Source organism: Acomys russatus, chromosome 1, assembly GCF_903995435.1.
Source record: "Acomys russatus chromosome 1, mAcoRus1.1, whole genome shotgun sequence".
In the NCBI taxonomy this organism is placed as follows: Eukaryota; Metazoa; Chordata; class Mammalia; order Rodentia; family Muridae; genus Acomys; species Acomys russatus.
In genome coordinates, this window is record NC_067137.1 from 80,466,988 (window position 1) to 80,485,301 (window position 18,314).

The 18,314-nt window shown below is 42.7% G+C and overlaps 1 pseudogene; it reads right to left on the reverse strand.

The window, feature by feature from the left end:
- Positions 1-10,996: 10,996 nt before the first annotated feature.
- LOC127196357 (60S ribosomal protein L15-like) lies at positions 10,997-11,652 on the reverse strand (annotated as a pseudogene).
- Between the last annotated feature and the right edge of the window lie 6,662 nt (positions 11,653-18,314).

Sequence of the window (18,314 nt, forward strand, 5' to 3'; positions counted from 1 at the left end):
TATATATTGGATCAAGCCGTACACCGACGCCTGTGTAATAAGTGCTGTTATCATCCATATTTTACATTAGGAGAGAGCTAAATACCAGAGTTTGGGAAATTGCATAGGATTCTGTACTTTGTGTGTGGCTGGGCTAGGATAACAAATGCAGCCTCTAAACTGCAGCATCTAAAGCTTTCCTGCGTTGCTGATGGAAACATACAAACTCAAACCAGTGCCCAGCTACTCTAATTTACCTCCGTTTGCGGCCTAGTTACTGATATGGCTACAACTACTTTTAATGGATCCCTTAAGTTAAAGGGTGAACTTAGGAAGGAATGGCCGGTTCCCAAGCCTACACTGGAGCCGGCTGGAGGGAAAGCCGAAGAATAAAAAGTTTCCTGTCTTTGTCCCGGTGGGAGGCAGCACACCCATCAGCTTCAATATGCAGAATCATGATGGAGACACAGGAGACACAGGAGGGAAATAGCAGTGTGAATTCACCTTGTTCCTAAGGTTAGCATACGACATCGTTTCCGGCTGAGACAGACTGATAGAAGCATAGCAGTCACTGGGCTAAATCTATATTTTTGCCAGTACCCCAAAGGGGTCTTCTGGGTGAGTCAAACTTTTTAATTAAAAAAGACAATATTTGGAGAAGAAATTTTATTATTCAACCAAGAGTCTTTTGAAAGAGTTAACTAAATATTGCTTGTCACACCATTAAAATCATTCAAGCAAACAACAATTTTTCTGTTGTGATTTTTTAGTGAGTCTCATTTTATCTATATATTTTGAAATAATTAAATTAGAATAAAATAAGTGCATGTTACAGAATGTAGACTGTTTAGAACATTTACATTAGTCTATGATGCATCAGATTTTCCGTTATAGTTACATGTTTAAATGACCCAACTGATAAAATAAATTTAATCACTAGATTGACTTTTTTCCCTTTTATTGAAAATAGATTTCTTTTATCACATAATATATCCTGATGACAGTTTCCCCTCCCTCTACTGCTCCCAGCTCCTCCCCACTTCCTCTCCCATCCGGATCCACCTCTTTTCTGACTCTCCTTAGAAAACAAGCAGGCTTCTAGTGGATAATGATATAATACAATAAAACAAAAATTAACACATTGGAATAGGAAAAAATAAAGAGAAGGAAACAAGCCCAAGAAAAAGAGAGCCACTCATTCACACACTCAAAAACCTCATAAAAGCATTAAACTGAAAACCATGATACATACATAAAAGATTTGTAGGGTAAAAAGAAAAAAGATAGAAATACAAATAAGTAAAATAAAAAAAGACAAAATTAACAAAACAAACAATAAAAAGGAAAAGCCCTGAGATGACATTATGAGACAAGGAACCTCCAAAGATGCCTTTGAGTTTGTTTTCTGTTGGCATCTACTACTGGCCATGCAGCCCACGGTGGGGCACAGCTGTAATCCCAGCACTCAGGAGGCAGTGGCAGGCAGATCTCTATGAGTTCAAGGCCAGCCCAGGCTAGAAAAGTGAGTCCAGGACAGATAAGGCTACACAGAGAGACCCTGTCTTGAAAAACAAAAGAAAAAGAGTGTCTTTCCCTAGTGAGACTCCCTTGGAGAAAACTAAATTTTCATTTGCAGGCAGTTATCTATTGGAGACAGCTTCTGGGGGAAGGGGGGACATGTGTCCATTTCTCCTTCCATCTCTAGGGCCCCTCTATATTGTTTTTTTTTTTTTTTGCTGTGAATTAATGAGTAACTTTAGACTCATAAATCAATATTTCAGTGAATTAATTTTATATTTATAACCTAGGAGCATTGACTGCATATTTAAAAACTCAAGTAATTACAAAAAAAAATCCGTATTTACTTTTGACAAGAATTGTAGGGTTATTTCAAAAACTACTATATTAAAAAGCCGTATAGAGCATTAATTGCTTGGAAGCCAACTTATTTGGCTTATGAATTTAGAGAGATGGTGCCTGTCTGGCTAGTTTTTATGTCAACTTGTCACAGGTTGTTATTTATAGATAGTTGCGCATACACATGCATTCACACCTGTATGTATGTAACAATAATTAAAGAAAAAGTGGCAATCAACTTGAAAGGGGAGTCATGGGAGGAGTCCAAGGGAAGGTAGCTAGGAGGAGGAAAGAGGGGGTTAAAGTGATGTAATTCTATTTCAATTAAAAATAAGTTTTAAAAAATTTGCCTATAGGCAAGTCTATGGCACATTTTCTTGACTGATGACTGATGTGGGAAGTGCCAGCCCACTGTGGGAGCTGTCGCCCTTGGAGCTGGTGGTCCTGGGTGCTACACATAAGAAAGCAAACTGAGCAACCTATGGGTATCAACCCAGTAAACAATGTTCATCAACCCAGTAAACAATGTTCCTCCATGGCCTCTGTATTAGTTCCGGCCTCCAGGTTCCTGCCCCTGACTTCTTGGGATGATGGACTTCAAGCTGTAAGATGAAATAAACACTTTCTTTCCCAAGTTGCCATGGTGTTTATCGAAGTGATAGAAACTCTAGCTAAGATTATGGGATCTCCATAGTAACATAATAAAACAAGTTAACAGAAAAGGCTTTTCTTAATTACCACAAAAGGAATTAAGCCCTTTACTAAAGCCTAAACCATCCCATCAAAGTGACACCTAGGCAACTTTAAATACATATGAGAACATGAATATGCTTGAATATAATTCCCAATAACAAAACAACCTAGTTACCGAAGTCAGTGCTGGGCACTAGTACTGTTCACATGACAAGGATGAAAACCATTTTTTGGTCAGCCTCACAGATCACTAAGTCACTCAGCAATGCATTAGCTTAATGAGCCTGTCACCTCATTGATTCTCTCGTCCAGTTTTCCCTGGAGTTGATGAGTGTTGGCCATATTGATCACAAGTTCACCCAACCCGAGAGGTGGAGCCCAGGTTATGCCAGAAGCACTGGGCCACGGCTTCAGGATAGAGCTGGGTAGGAAGGTGGCACCGTGCTTCCTGTGGAATTCAGGCGGCAGCCTCAGTAGAGAGATCTGAAGTCTCTCTTGGCCACAGTGTGTCCATCGTCCCTCCTTTATGCTTGTGTGCAGCTCCTGTTGGTTTGAAAGCCTCCCACAGCCAGACACTATTCCAGATTGCTCAGTGAATGAGTTTGCTAAAATAATTTCCCTTTATCCATGGCATTACTGTGTATGGTTTCAGTTAACTTCTTTTAAAATATTGTTTATGTTCTAAAATAGTAAGTAATTCACGAGCATGACATCTGAGTAGTTTGATAAAGTCCCATGCTATGCCCCTCTTTCATGCCCAGGATCTGAAACATCCACTTCTACATATCCATCCACACCATGTATGCTACCCTCTCCTCCACTAAAGCCTTATTTGTTATCAAATCAACTATGTGGTCCTGCAGTTATATTCCTGTGTTATTTGTTTTACTGAATAATGGCTTCCGAATGTAAGAGTGCAGATACTGACAATTGGATATATCTAAGAGAAGCCATAAAGCGCTTCCTCTAAGTCAGCAGTTCTCAACCTGTGCTTCGCGACCTTTTGGGGGGGGTTGAATGACACTTTCACAGGGTCACATATCATATATTTACATAATGGTTGACAACTGAGGCAAAATTACAGTTATGACGTGGCAACAGAAATAACTGTATGGTTGCAGGTCACCACAACACGAGGAACTGTATTAAAGGGTCACGGCATTAGGAAGTTGAGAACCAGGGCTCTATAGGTTCAGAGTGTAGGGGGGAAGTGGGAGGCAGGGCTGCGGCTTGAAAAGTTTGCGGCCTCAGGACCAAAATCAATCCGATGTAAGAAAGACTTGCTGTGAGTAACTTCTATAAGACTGCTACCATGGGCGTGGCAGAGACTACCGCATGCTCTAATGTTCTATTTCTTTTCTGTCCTGGCCATGGGCTGCATCGCCACTTCCTGGCCTTCCTTGCTCATAACTGAATGGAGGTTAATGAGGGCAGAACCACACTGGCCAATTCCAGGCTTGTCACCCAAGTGCTGCAATGTGATCCATCATAGCTTTATGGTCCTCACTTGCCAACTGGATGCAGAGGGTCCAGCAGAGAAGCCAAGATCCTAGCAGATGGTGGAGCCCTGGATGGGAGAAGAGTCTCCCTGACTGAGGGCACCGAAGGCCGCCCTCCAAGCCAGAACACCTTCCGCAGACTGCATGACAGCAGAAATAAAAGGCTGGGTGAAAACGCTGGCATTTTCAGGGGTGAGTTTCACAGCACTTGGCCTTTCTTGCCTGGATAATGGGGAAGAGGATGCACAACCTGGGAAAAACAAAGGCAGAAACAAAAATAGAAGGAAGCCAGGTATGGCAGCACATTCCTTTAATCCCAGCACATGAGAGGCAGGCGGAGCTCTGTGAGATCCAGGCATCCTGGTCTACATACTGAGTTCCAGGACAGCCAGGACTACATAGCAAGAACTGATTTCAAAAACAACAACAACAGCAACAAAAAGAACAAAAACAAAACAAAAAAAAACCACCATAACACACACACATAAGACAAAACAGAACAAACAAAAAGTCTTCTTCTTTATGCCTTTGCCAAGGCTGCAAATGAAACTACCATTTCTGATAGAGAGATGATGGCTCTTGATACTTAGTAGGCGACTAAAGCATGGCTATTTTTAGCAGAAAAACAAAGGACATTGGAGATATATAGAAAAGGAGAAAGGTCCTGACATATACACACATCTTATTTTTTCGTCCAAGGAAGAGAGAAAGGAAACATAGGACTGAGTAAACGTAAGGACGAAGTGAGCCATGTTAACAGGAGGCCCGGCCCTAAGAGGGTGCCTCTCCGCCAGGGAGTCCCATAAAACTCTGCATGAATTAGAACCTAAAACATGGGTAAATGAAACCCCTACCCTGTATGCTAACTTTAAACATTAAATAACAGTATGCAAAGCCGGATACATACACACACAAAAGAAAATGTTCATGATTACATTGTTTCACATTTAGAAAATAGTCACAGACAATATTGCCTTTAAAAAAAAACTCTTTCCCTCCTCCATGTCTTTCAGTTATTAATTGCTATGCAGGACACACAGAGAAATGCCTTTCATTACACAGATGCCTCCTGTGAGCCCTATGTCTTCTTAGTGTATAATGTAGTTATTTGAAGACAAACACCTTGGACTTAGAAATATAATTTTTTAAGTAGTTCTGTTATCTTATTCTTACATGTGTAAATTGATGTTAACAATATTCTTGTCGATTACACTGTTGCATGGAATTTAAAATTTAGGGATTAGAGAGACATCATGGGAAACTGGCTTTGACTGAATAATTATCTATTTAGAAATACAGGCACAATGGAAAGGAACATCAGGAGAATTGTTAGGCATTGTTAGAAAGACGGGAGGATGGGCTGGTTTACTGGCTGAAAGTCCCTTATAAACTCTGTTCCATAGAACATTCAGTGTCAAACTCATTGATTTTTCAGTGACACTGAAAATATGATATCATATCTGAACCCAGTATATGCCTAAAACTAAATCCATGATAAAGTGGTACTCCCTTCCAAAAATAAAACACCCCCACTTCTGAGCCCAGGGAGATAAATCACTTATGCTTCAGAGTCCAACAAACCTGGCCTGGATCCAGTCCCTACTCGCTGATGACCTTGGGCACGCTGCGCACCCTCTTCAAGGCTGAGAGCCTCCTCTTCTGGGTAATGGAAATTGCCTTTTCTGGCTATTGTGTTGAATAAACAGCCTGAGGTATTGGACTCTCCTAGTCTGGGCCTGGTACCCAACAGACAGAACATGAATCGCTGTGGTCTGCCTGTTATTGTCCGTATCACTACTACAATACAGACAATAAGTGGTTCGCTCATGGTAGGTCATTACTAAGCTGACAGGTGCATCTATGACATATGCAATGTGATTTTTTAAAATTTCTTTAAAGCCCTTTCCTACTGAAGTCCTTAAAACTATTGTAATAAGAGGGGCATCTTCTGCCCTCTAGTGGCTCCATATAATCAGTCAAGAAAAAGAAGCAAAACATGAAATAAGTTATAAACAAAAGAACTATACTGTAGGTTTTTGAAAGGAAATGATACATTCAAGACAAGGTTCCTTAATTTCAAATGTAGAACCACTATTAAAATTTCTCTTCCTGGTATTTTATGGATCACATTCCATTTTTCTGTTTAAATGCAGCTACGATCTCCACAAAGCAATGAGGAATCTACAGCTTTTAGGCCACAGCTAAATTCCTTGGCTTCTTCATGGTACAAAGTGAAATATCAACACAGGAATATATTCTCTAAGCTTTGAAAATACATATAGAAAAGATGCTAATTTCTTTAAAAATATGGAATGTTCAAGAGCCTCTGTTTATCTCTTAACCTCATGGGTGATGTAAGCCCATGCTTATTTTACTATTCTCTTGTTTGTTTAATTTTCTTATTTTAATTTATTATAATTTATGCAGATTACATCCAGATTGTTATCCCCTCTTTAAACTAAATCTATATTCATATAAGAATGATAGGACAACCAGACGTGGTGTGCGCATGCCTTTAATCCCAGCACTCTGGGAGGCAGAGGCAGGTGGATCTCTGTGAGTTGGAGGCCAGCCTGGTCTACAAAGTTGAGTCCAGGATAGCCAGGGCTCTGTTACACAGAGAAACCCTGTCTTAAATGAAACAAAACAAAAAAGAAAAGAGAGAGAGGCAAAGCTAACTTGGTCAATCAAAAGAAACAAGAACAGTGTTTAAGCAGAGAAGATACTGCATTGCATGTCAAGGCAGAAAGATGCATTAGGAGTCTCCAGAACCGTGTGTGTGTGTGTGTGTGTGTGTGTGTGTGTGTGTGTGTGTGTGTGTGTGGTGTGATGGTGGCAGTGAGAGAACAGGGAGGAGAGGAAGGGAAGGAGAGAGAGAAAGAGGAGAGGAGAGAGACAGAGACTGAGATTTGCTGTTGAGCTGGCTGACAACCATGGCGACTGGCAGGTCCCAGCAGGGTGAAAGAATGGTTGGCAAGCCCAGGAGAGCGGAGACTCTCACTTCATTCTGAGTCAAAGCCTGAGACCCTGGAGAGCTGGCAGTGCAGCTCCAATATGAGGCTGGCAGGAGTGAGTCCCAGGGAAAGCAGGGGCTTCCGGTCAAATCCAAAGGCAGGAACAACAACAACAACAAAAATCTGTGTTCTGTTTCAAAGGTTACTGGGCAGGAAGACGTCTCTCCTCTACAGTCCTTGTGTTCTATCTAGGCCGTCAGCTGACAGGATGAGGCTACACAACATGGAGGACTATACTCTTTACCAGCCAATTTCTTAAGGGTTAATCTCAAGAATGGAGACATGGCTCAGTGGTGGGGCACTTGCCTCCCATGCATAAGGTGCAGGGTTCGATCTCCAGTACACTAAAAAAGAAGTTAATCTCATGTAAGACACCTGTAACGTCTAGCTGTGTATCAGGAGACCCATCAAGTTGGCTAAATAATGAATCATCCCATTAGATGGTATACACACACACACACACACACACACACACACACACACATACAGGTTCTGGATCTTTCCATTGGAATTGAGCAGTGAGGTAAAGGAGGGTCCCACAAGCCTTGGATGTATATCTAGATTTCAGTCTGTGGAGTACTGGGAACCACTAAAGGTCTCTACAAGGAAAATTAAATTATGACAGTAGAAAATATCAATTTTCTACTTAAGGACTTAAGCCGTCTCTCATTACATACCTCCTAAGCACCTGTATTAGTCAGGGTTCTCTAGAATAACAGATGCATAGAATGAATCTCGTGTGTGTGTGTGTGTGTGTGTGTGTGTGTGTGTGTGTGTGTGTGTGTGTGTAGAGGTGGTTATTGGAATGACTTACAGGCTGTGGTCCACCTAATCCAATAATGGCTGGCTGTGAACGGAAAGTCCAGTCAGCTTTATCACTAAGTTCATTGCTATTATTCACCGAATTCTGAGATGCTAGAAACTGGTTAAATTTCTCACACAGACCACATTTATCTTTTGCCAGTTTATCCAGAGATGCTATGAGCACCCAACCAGCATCATCGTTTTCCTTATTTTTCCCCAAACTGCCAAAAATCTCATACACAGGGTCACCAAATCCATTGCCACATATACTTGCTGAATTACAATAATCAAATGCATTTATCTCCTTAAGTTTGTAATATAGTTTACACCATGGGTTCTCAGCACTCTCTGAGCTCCCATGAGAGGCTTCAGTAGCCGTATGTATTAGCAAATTAAAAATCCTATTCCAAACCAGGCGTGGTGGCGCACGCCTTTAATCCCAGCACTCGGGAGGCAGAGGCAGGCGAATCGCTGTGAGTTCGAGGCCGGCCTGGTCTACAAAGTGAGTCCAGGATGGCCAAGGCTACACAGAGAAACCCTGTCTCGAAAAACAAAACAAAACAAAACAAAAAATCCTATTCCAGACAGTTAAGATTCATCCTTACACTTCCAGAACCATTCCTGTACCAAAGTCTGTATCCGTCAGGGTTTCCTAGAATAACATAACATACATAGACTGTATACAGAACAGATTATACATATAGATATAGACATATGACAGACAGACAGACAGACAGATCTATCTAGATGAAGGGGGTTTATTAGAATGGCTTACAGGGCTGCAGTCCAGCTAACCCAACAATGGCCGTCTATGAACAGAAAGTCCAAGAATCCAGTAGTTGCTCAGCCCACCGGAACAGTCCACGGCAAGCTGCACGACTCACCTAATGTCACAGGCAATTTTCACAGTGAGAGACGGCATTCAAGACGGAGACACTCTTTTCAGGAACTCATGAGCACCTGGCCGTATCGTCCCCTCTGTACTCAGTCAGTGCTGTCGCCATCTCTTTAGATGACAGGGAGATGTGGGAAACCTGCAGGTGCCATGGAGGAAAGTGGCTTCTATTGGCTGCTGCTGGTCTCTGGGACCTTCAGCCAGGGCTAATGGGGGCTCAAATCCTGTGTCTGCTAGCAAAGCCCTGTGCTCTGGTCACTGTTTATGCCAAGTAACAGCCTTTGCAAGGTTGCCTCTAGCAGGAGGAAAGGCCACCTGTTCCTCTCTGTATGAAGGTGGTACGCAGGCAAGCAGTCTAGTGTGGGGTTCTGACGTGAGAGGAACAGTGAAGGGAGAGAGAGGGAAATAACTGTGGAATTAACAACCTGTAGGACTCACACTGTTGGGAAGTAGTGAACTGGGTCCACTGACGCAGACATTTGCTTACAAAGAGCAGAAACATTGATTCCACACTAATGCGTCACACCCTAAAGGAACTTTAAAACGACTTGTTTATGAGACCTGGGTCCTTCATTTGATAACTGTTGACCAATTTGAAAAATGTCCAAAAGGAAAGGTTGGGTTGATAAATACTAAATTTGGGGGATGGAGAGATACCTCAGTGCTTAAGAGCACTGACTCCTCTTTTGGAGCTTTGATTCCAAGCACCCAGATGACAACGCACAACTGTTTGGAACTCCAGCTCCAAGGAGATCTGACGCCCTCTTCTGGCCTCTGAAGGCATTTCATGCTCATGGTCCACATACATTACGTGAAGCAAAACACCAACATACATAACAGAAAAATAAATAAATCTACAGGTAACTACTTCCTTGCTCAGTGGTTATGAACACTCGTCGTCGTCGTCCCTGAAGAAGACCTGGCTCAGTTCCCAGCACCCATATGGTGACTCACAAAGCTTTGTAACTCCAGTTCCAGGGGACACTGTGCCCTCTTGTGGCCTCTGCGGGTACTGCACACATATGATACAATAAATACACGCAGGCAAAATACTCCACATTGTTGTTTTTAAAAGTGAAAATCCCAATTGTTTGATTTTACCAATAGAGAGTCAGGAGCCAGATGCTGGGGTGAAAACTTGCTAGCTCAGAGAAGCAGAGAACGCACCCAGGGGACCTTCCTGCTCAGCTCACACTCCAGAGGAAAAAAAATGCAAAAAGCCTTAATCCAAAGCCAAAAGCAATCAAAAGCTAAAGCCCCAAAAACTCAAAGCTAAAAGCCTCTTCTTCTTCTTCTTCTTCTTCTTCTTCTTCTTCTTCTTCTTCTTCTTCTTCTTCTTCTTCTTCTTCTTCTTCTTCTTCTTCTTCTTCTTCTTCTTCTTCTTCTTCTCCATCCACGCTGTCTTAAATACCCTTCAATTCAAAGTCCCTTCTTTCTGTTAATTTCCTGTCAGCTGGTTACTTGCTCCGCCTCTTGATCTCCTGCTAACTTTAATCCTGTTACAGAAAGATTTGGGGACTGGAGGTGAGTGCTAGGGCTGAGCCACACCACAACCACGTGTTTACAATAAGCAGAAAGTTCTTGGATTAAAGGTGTGGGCTAGGAGTGAGGCCCTCCGCACGTACGTAAAAACAGGTTTTACATTGCACAATCTCAGGGTTCACAACAGGATCAAATTTCCTGCCACACCACATACAATAAAAATACATCGTATAAATACTAAATTTGCCTAATAATATAAATAAGGTAGATGCTAACTTAGGAGAGTCTTTACAATAATTCCACATTGGAGTCCATGAGTGAGTCTGAGAAAGAAAAAGCAAACAAGCTCTCACCCCCATGGTTCCAATATTACTTATTAAATCACCATTATTATTTGTCCATTGAAATTTTTCTGTAGGGCTGGATCCCCGATCAATACGCCAAATGTTAATGAGATAATAAAGTCACTTTATAGCTTGTAGTCACCATCCTGGGTTTTTGTTGTTGTTTTGTTCTGGTTTTGTTTTGTTTGTTTGTTTGTTTTGTTGTTGTTGTTGTTTTGGAGACAGGGTTTCTCTGTGTTACCTTGACTGTCCTGGACTCACTTTTGTAGACCAGGCTGGCCTCAAACTCACAGGTCGCTGCCTCTGCCTGCCTCTGCCTCCCAAGTGCTGGGATTAAAGGTATGTGCCATCCCTCCCAACTCCTCCACCCCCCCCCCCCGCCCCACTGGGCACCATCCTGATTTTTTTTTTTTTTTTTTTTTTTTACTGTCCTAAATTGTTTATTGGGCATGAATTTTACAAACATTACATGTATTAGCAGTAACGGTGGAGCTGGAGAGTATTGCGTCTTCTCCAGGCTGTACAGCGAGAGCCACCAATAGTGTGGTAGAACTTGTGGCCCTTTCAAAGCCCACAGCTCTTGGGGCCAACAGATGTCAGTCCACGCGTCTCTCTGTGTTTGTGGACTGGCTTGGTGATCCACTGGGTGTCAAGATTTCTTCTGCTTTATGGAATGGATCAATGAGGATAACCTCAAAAAAATTTATATGTGGAATCTTCACCAACCCAGTAAGAATTCAGGACTCTCAGAGCCGCACAATGGCGTCCACCTCTCTCCTCAGCAACAGACTGAAGGCTTCTTGCAAACTTTAGCTGGTTAACACCATGGTGGACAGGCTTGCCGTAATTTGCACCTTTAGGAACTGGCCGTTTGCGGCCACCACGGCAGACACAAATCCTGTAAATGGCATAACCTTGCTTGGCCTTGTATCCCAGCCTTCGCGCCTTATCAGACCGAGGGGGCGGGGAGCCCTGTGCAGCGCGGAGAGCTGTCGGTATTGCCAGCAGCCGACCCTCAGAAGGAAGTGTATCACGCCAGACTGCTTCTTCCTCCCTAGCTCCTGCATGTATTTGTAGGCACCCATCTTGGCTCACCCGATGGCTGCCGCCAGAGGAAACGAAGCCATCCTAAATCTTTTTTTTTTTTTTTTTTTAGATTTATTTATTTATTACTATGTATACAGTGTTCTGTTTGCATGTACACCTGCACACCAGAGAGGGCACCAGATCTCAGTGTAGATGGTTGTGAGTCATCATGTGGTTGCTGGGAATTGAACTCAGGACCTTTGGAAGAGCAGGCAGTGTTCTTAACCTTTGAGCTACCTCCCCAGCCCCCGCCATCCTAAATCTTGAAACTATCCAAAATTCAAAGAACAAATAAACAAAGACTGTAAAAATCAAAGAAATTGCTAGAAACATTAAATGGTCCTTAAATGCTTCCAGCAAGGAGCCTGTTCCTTAAAGGCTTGTCCCCACCCGGTGTCAACTCTCCAATCTATTACAAGACTCTAGATTTTGACTGCAATTTCATTTAAGGCAGGTGCCATTCTCAAGTCTATCCGAAAAGGGTTCATTTACTGAACATTTTATGAATAAAAACATGACTAATTAAAAGTGACCAAGCCTTCATTATGCAAGCGTGGCTCCATCCAGTCCAGGCTACATGCTCTCCCAGCTGTGTGCGCTGTAAGTTAGTGGACCACTCATTGGTCCAAAGCAAAACTGCTTATTTTATAGGGAAAGATCCAGTTTCTAGAAGGACCAGCTGAAAAACAAGTCACTTAGAAGAGACCCAAAGGACCCCAGCACTTCTCAGCTTCATTACTTTCAGGAGTATCCCAAGCACAGCCTCACTGTTTTGTTTGTTTGTTTGTTTGTTTTTGTTTTTGTTTTTTTGTTTTTCGAGACAGGGTTTCTCTGTGTAGCCTTGACTGTCCTGGACTCACTTTGTAGACCAGGCTGGCCTCGAACTCACAGCGATCCGCCTGCCTCTGCCTCCCGAGTGCTGGGATTAAAGGCGTGCGCCACCACGCCTGGCCACTCCAGTGTCCCCTGTACAGACATTCCTTCTTCGTTTTGAAATTCTTCAGTTGTTTACAAAACAATTCAATGCCAACCAAAGCCAAGGCGTTAACAGTGAGGCTGTGAATATCTGTACAGGGGACACTGGAGTGGATGGGGGAATGACCATGGACCACGATGAGGAGTCAGCTAAGCTTTGCTGACCTCTCACGATGCTAATTTACATGTCATCACATGCTGGGCGCTACAGGCATCTGCTGTAGCCAGATGTCTTCACGTCCCTGAGGCTGTGAGGAGTGCCGCCAGCACAGGGGTGAGGGAGATCGACAGTGATCAAAACTGACATGTGCAGTAGATTGTCGGGTGGAAAGAGTGTTATGAAAAACGAAGAACATGATGAGGAAATGCAAGAAGTGACCACAGAAAGTCTCGAGGGGATTCAGTTAGGGACCAAATGAAGTGGGTGTGTGACCTATGAGAATGGGGGTCGGGGGAGGCAGGAGTGGTGGTGGCAGGGGCTGAGATATCTGGGCAGTTGGAACAGCATGTGCAAAGGGCCTGTGGTGAGAGAGGTCAGAATGTTAGAGGAACAAGGAGGCCAATGGAGGAAAGGTGGAGTGAGGCAAAAATTCAAGGACGATAAAGTGGTGAAGACTTGCAGCATTTAGTTGTTAAATTGTCAATGTAAGGGACCAACCGAGGCACAGCAGAACACTGCCACCCTCAGCCATCCCCCTAATCAGTTGGGATTTTATGACAAAGAGAAAGACAGGCATTGAGAAAGGCTACAAGCACACCCAAGGGGCATCTCTGAGAATCTGGTTAACCAAAAGGCTTTTTTTTTTTTTTTTTCTTTTTTTTTTTTGACAAGGTCTCTATGTAGTCTTGGCATGCCTGGCCACAATGTAGCCCAGCCTTGCCCTGAACTCAAAGAGATCTGTCTGCCTCTGCCCGCTATGTGCTGGAATTAAATGTGTGCACCATCATGCCTGGCATACAAGACACTTTTAACATTGATTTTAAACATAGGGGTTATGGGAAAATAAAATGTATCCAAGATATGTACAGGCTCCTCAAAGGAGAGTCTCAATTAAGGCTGAGGTTAGCCATGTGGACCGTTTTTAGTCCCTATTCTTCCATCTCTAGAGCGACTAAGAGGTTTTTCCTTTTCTCTTTCTTTTTGGTAAGTGGACGGGGTTGTAGGGTTGCTCCAGAGGCATCTTGAATGTATTTATAATCTGGTAAGTAAAATGAGGGGCCACTAGGGCCGCACAAAGGGCGCGGGACACACTTTTTAATGTAAATGGAGAAGGATGCTAAGCAGTCCCTGACAGTGCTGGAAGTTTTGCTTTTCAGACCTTCAAGCCGACTTCTGGGCAAGCCACTCCTTTCCTTTGCCACGCATCCCTAATTCTCCTGTCTTTTTGTCACGCCTTAATATCAGGTTCTGGCAGTGAGTTAGTGGAAGATTCTGAGTGGCAAAATAACATAATCTGACAGAATTCTGTACCATGAACTCATTGACTTTCTACAGAGAGTCTATACATATGAAAGATGAGGTGGAGGGTTAGAAAGAGAGAGACTGCTGCTCTTTCCTGTGGTGAGGAGGTCTGACCTGTAAGACCAGATGTGGCAGGGATGGATGGCAAACTGCTCCTAAGACAAGGTTGTAAGAGCCACTCTGTTCTTCCGTTGCTTTCTTAAATGGCTCACTCCGGAGTTCTTAACCTTCCTAATGCTGTGGCCCTTTAATACAGTTGTGGTAACCCCAACCAGAAAATCATTTTTGTTGCTATTTCATAACTTTTAATTTTGGTAGTATGAATCATGATGTAAATATCCATGTTTTCCAATGGTCTTAAGAGAACCCAGTGAGAACCACTGTTCTGGGGGAAGCCATGAGCAACTCAGGCAGCCCCAGGAAGGGCCAAGGGGGTGGGGAGGGCTCAATGCCTCTAACAATACTGATTGCTGGTCACATGACAGTTACTTTGGTGGTGGTCTTCCAGAACGCATGGAAGCTTTCAGATAATGTTTCAACATTTTAACATCCTGAATGACACATTCTGATCCAGACCATGGGTAAGCCACTCCTGATTTTTACTGATACACAGAAACTTGAGGTGATGTTGATTGGTGCTTAAGTTACTGGAAGTAATTAACCCTAACCCTAACTAACACACTATGCTTTATAAAAATAATAATGAGAAAGCCCTCTTAAAAATGTTATGTTTTAAGTGTGTGAATGTTTGCATGCATATCTGTGAAAGCATGTGTGTGCAGTACCTGCAGGGCCAGAAGATGGCATCAGATTCCGTAGAGCTAGAGTTAACAGTTGCTTTTATGCAACCATATGAGTGCTGGGAATTGAGCCCAAGTCCTCTGGAAGAGCATCCAGGGTTCTTTGTGGGAAGGATTGTAAGCGTTGTCACAGGTGAAAGCTGTCTTGGTGGGCTTTACCCTTGGACACACCATAGATACTCTCTGAGATTAACCTTGAGATAGACTGGGTGGAGCCATCCTGGGCCTGGAATTCAGGAAGTGGACCTGGGGACTCTACCTGGATTATTGTGTTTCTGATCGACTCTTGATGGGAGGAGGAGACCGGCCCTTGCACGTGAGAGACAGACGGGCAGAGAGGACGAGAAGAGCAGCAGGTTCAGACCGAGTTTGAGCGCATGTGGATCGGGAAGAGGATCAGCGAACAGGCCGGACCAGCGCACAGGCCAGAGACACCTAAGGGCCCATCCCGTGGAACCGATGCCAGAAGGTTCACTCTTGTTTCCCTTTAGCCTTTTTTCCCTCTTGTGTAAGCTAGTTGGGTTGTATAATAAAGTTTAATTGTTAAGAAACAGAGCCAGTAGTTCTTAACCATTTCTGCAGCCCCATACACTATAATTTGACAGAACAATTACCTATGACACTATTGGATCCAAACAATGTGTAGTCTGAAAATACAATTGAAAGTGTGATAACTTACCATCTCGACTTTTCTTAAATAGCTGGCCATTTTTCTATAATTATTGAATTTTAGAAAGATAATTATGTGTAAATGGAACAATTTGTATGCACAATTTATTCAATAATATAGTGTGTAGATATAATTTAGTGTTGTTATTTATTCAGTGGCACCTACTCGTGGGCAAGGTGTGTCCTCCAGAGCCCGGAAGACCTACAAACCCACTTCTGTGCTGGGCTAACTCAAATCTCTGTTGTTGTTGTCTTGGCTCTGCATAATTTACAATCATATTCCTTCCCATGAGCCTCTGTTCCTCGTGTCTGCACCTCACACAACTCAAACTGAGATTTTCAATTTGGTGTCTATAGCCCTGGCTTTCGTCGGCCCTTCTGAACAATTACAGTAAATTAGACTAATCTTGAGGTGGGAAAAAAATCCTCTGCAATTTTCCTTAAGTACTGGAGCAATTAGTGAGCTATCAGATGACCAAATCTTTACTTACTAACTCTAATTTAGGGATTCACATGAAAAAAATCTCTGAACCTTTAGGTTTTTCTCTAGGAAGATCACTAGGTTTAAATATTTTATGCACGAGTGAGAACTCTGTAAAATATTTAATAAGCTTTTTACAAGTTAACTTTGAAAGCCAATCTCATAAATTTGGAAGGACCCTGACTGCCTTTCCACATTTCAGTAGGAGAGCATGCAATTAATCTTCTCAGCCTTGTCTTAAAGACCTGTGAGATTGTTGAGTGGCTGCATCCTGGCATGGTGAAATGTGGCCAGTGCTTCTCAGCAGAGCTCTGCTCCCCACTTCAGAAGTCATCCCCTGCCACTAAGTAGGTGATATGGAATCAGTGCCCTTGAAAACACTTAGAAGCAAAACTCTTTCCCCTTGGACTACAAAGACAAAGCAGTTCACTGCTCCGCCCGTAAAGTCAGATCTTTCCTCTAATTTATCTGGAATTTTAAACACATACCAAAATGGTCACTTTCTATACTTGATGGGACACAGGCACATTTTGGGTTCATTTCTTATGAAAAAAAGACCAGGAGTTAGGTTCTTGTAGGCATAAGGTTATTGTGTAATTCAAATGTGATTTCTGTACCCCTCTCCATATCTGGTTGCAATCTTTGTTCTGAGAACCTCCTGTCTCAATGTTGTATTAGTATAACTCTGCAATTGTGCCCTGTTAAACCAATAAAGCATCTTACAGCCAATCGCTGAGCAGGGGAGAGAGTGGGGCTGGACTTCCTGCCATCCAGGGGAGGAGGAGTTAGAAGATTCAGCCAGGGGATTCAGCCATGGGCAGAAGCCCAGGGAACATCAGGAGAGAGGAGCTGGAGCAGGAAAGCTGCAGAGTGCAAGTATAGCTTCCTGGAAGGAAGCCAAATTAGTTTAGAAGGTTAAGAATATATTAATAACTGCTCAGCTATAGTATTGTGAAGCTTATTATTAAATATAAAAGAGTCTCAATTACTTGTGTGATATCCAGGTTAATAGAGAAATTAAGAGAAACAGTTTTATAAAAATAACTCCAACAGGTTCTAGAGTGCATGCATGAAGTCCTGACTCTTAAAGTATGCTGTTATTCTAAGTATACTTAGATTCATCAGGCTACCTTTCACGCCTGCTCATTTTAGTGTTGGACCCTCTGTAGCGAAGCAAGGCCTGGGATGACTTGGTTGCTACAGGGCTTGCTGAGCAAGCGTGAGGACCCAAGTTCGGGTCCCTAGCGTCCATTTAAATGTTGGATGCAATGTGTATTCCTGTAATCCTAGAGCTGATGAGGCTCAGATGGGAGGCCTCGGAGACACTAGGGCCTGCTGGTCCTCTGGGCTAGCTCTGTCACAGAGCTCCAATTTCAGTGAGAGACACTGACTCAAAACTGTACAAGATGGAGAGACTGAGGAAGATACCTGGCTTGGACATTTGTCCTACACACACATGTGCACATGCACAGCTGTGCTCACATATGTACATACACCCCCCAACACACACGATGTTCAAGTAAAATACATCTGAACAGGAAAGGGGTTTCATCATTATCCCTTACACAACACAGAACACTGTTCACACACTTTTACACCTTGTCACATGTTAAGTGATTTGAAGGTATTTTAAATATCTGTGTGGATGGACATAAAGCACACATATATAAAATGCCATTTCATATCAGGAACTTGACCATCCAAGGTCAAGTTTTTGTTTTTTATTGGAGTCAGAATCAATTCCTCCACATACCCATGGATAATTATTTTTAATTTTTAAAACTTGTAAAATAAAATTAATTCATACATTTTATTTATGTTTATTATATATACAGATTCCATCATACTGACTGTTCACATGTATATTCACACATACATGTTAGATGTGGGTATAAATATAGGACACACACACATATATACATATACATGTGTATTCACATATACATGTTAGGTATGCGTATATACACAGGACATACACTTATGCGTATGAGCGCATGTTCATGTGAATGAATGCCCTGTGTGTGCAGGTGCCCACAGAGGTCAGAAGAGAGCATCGGGTCCCCTTGAGTTGGAGTTACAGGAGATTGTGAGCTGCTCAAGATGTGTGCTGGGAACTGAACGTGGGTTGTCTTCAAGGGTAGCAGGCGCTCTTAACCACTGAGTCATATCTCGAGCCCCAATTTCCATGTTTTTAATGCATTTGACACTGCTAACTCTTTGGGTTAAAGATTTAATTGAGCTGTAGAATCTGGTAACACCAGGGATCTGTAGCTA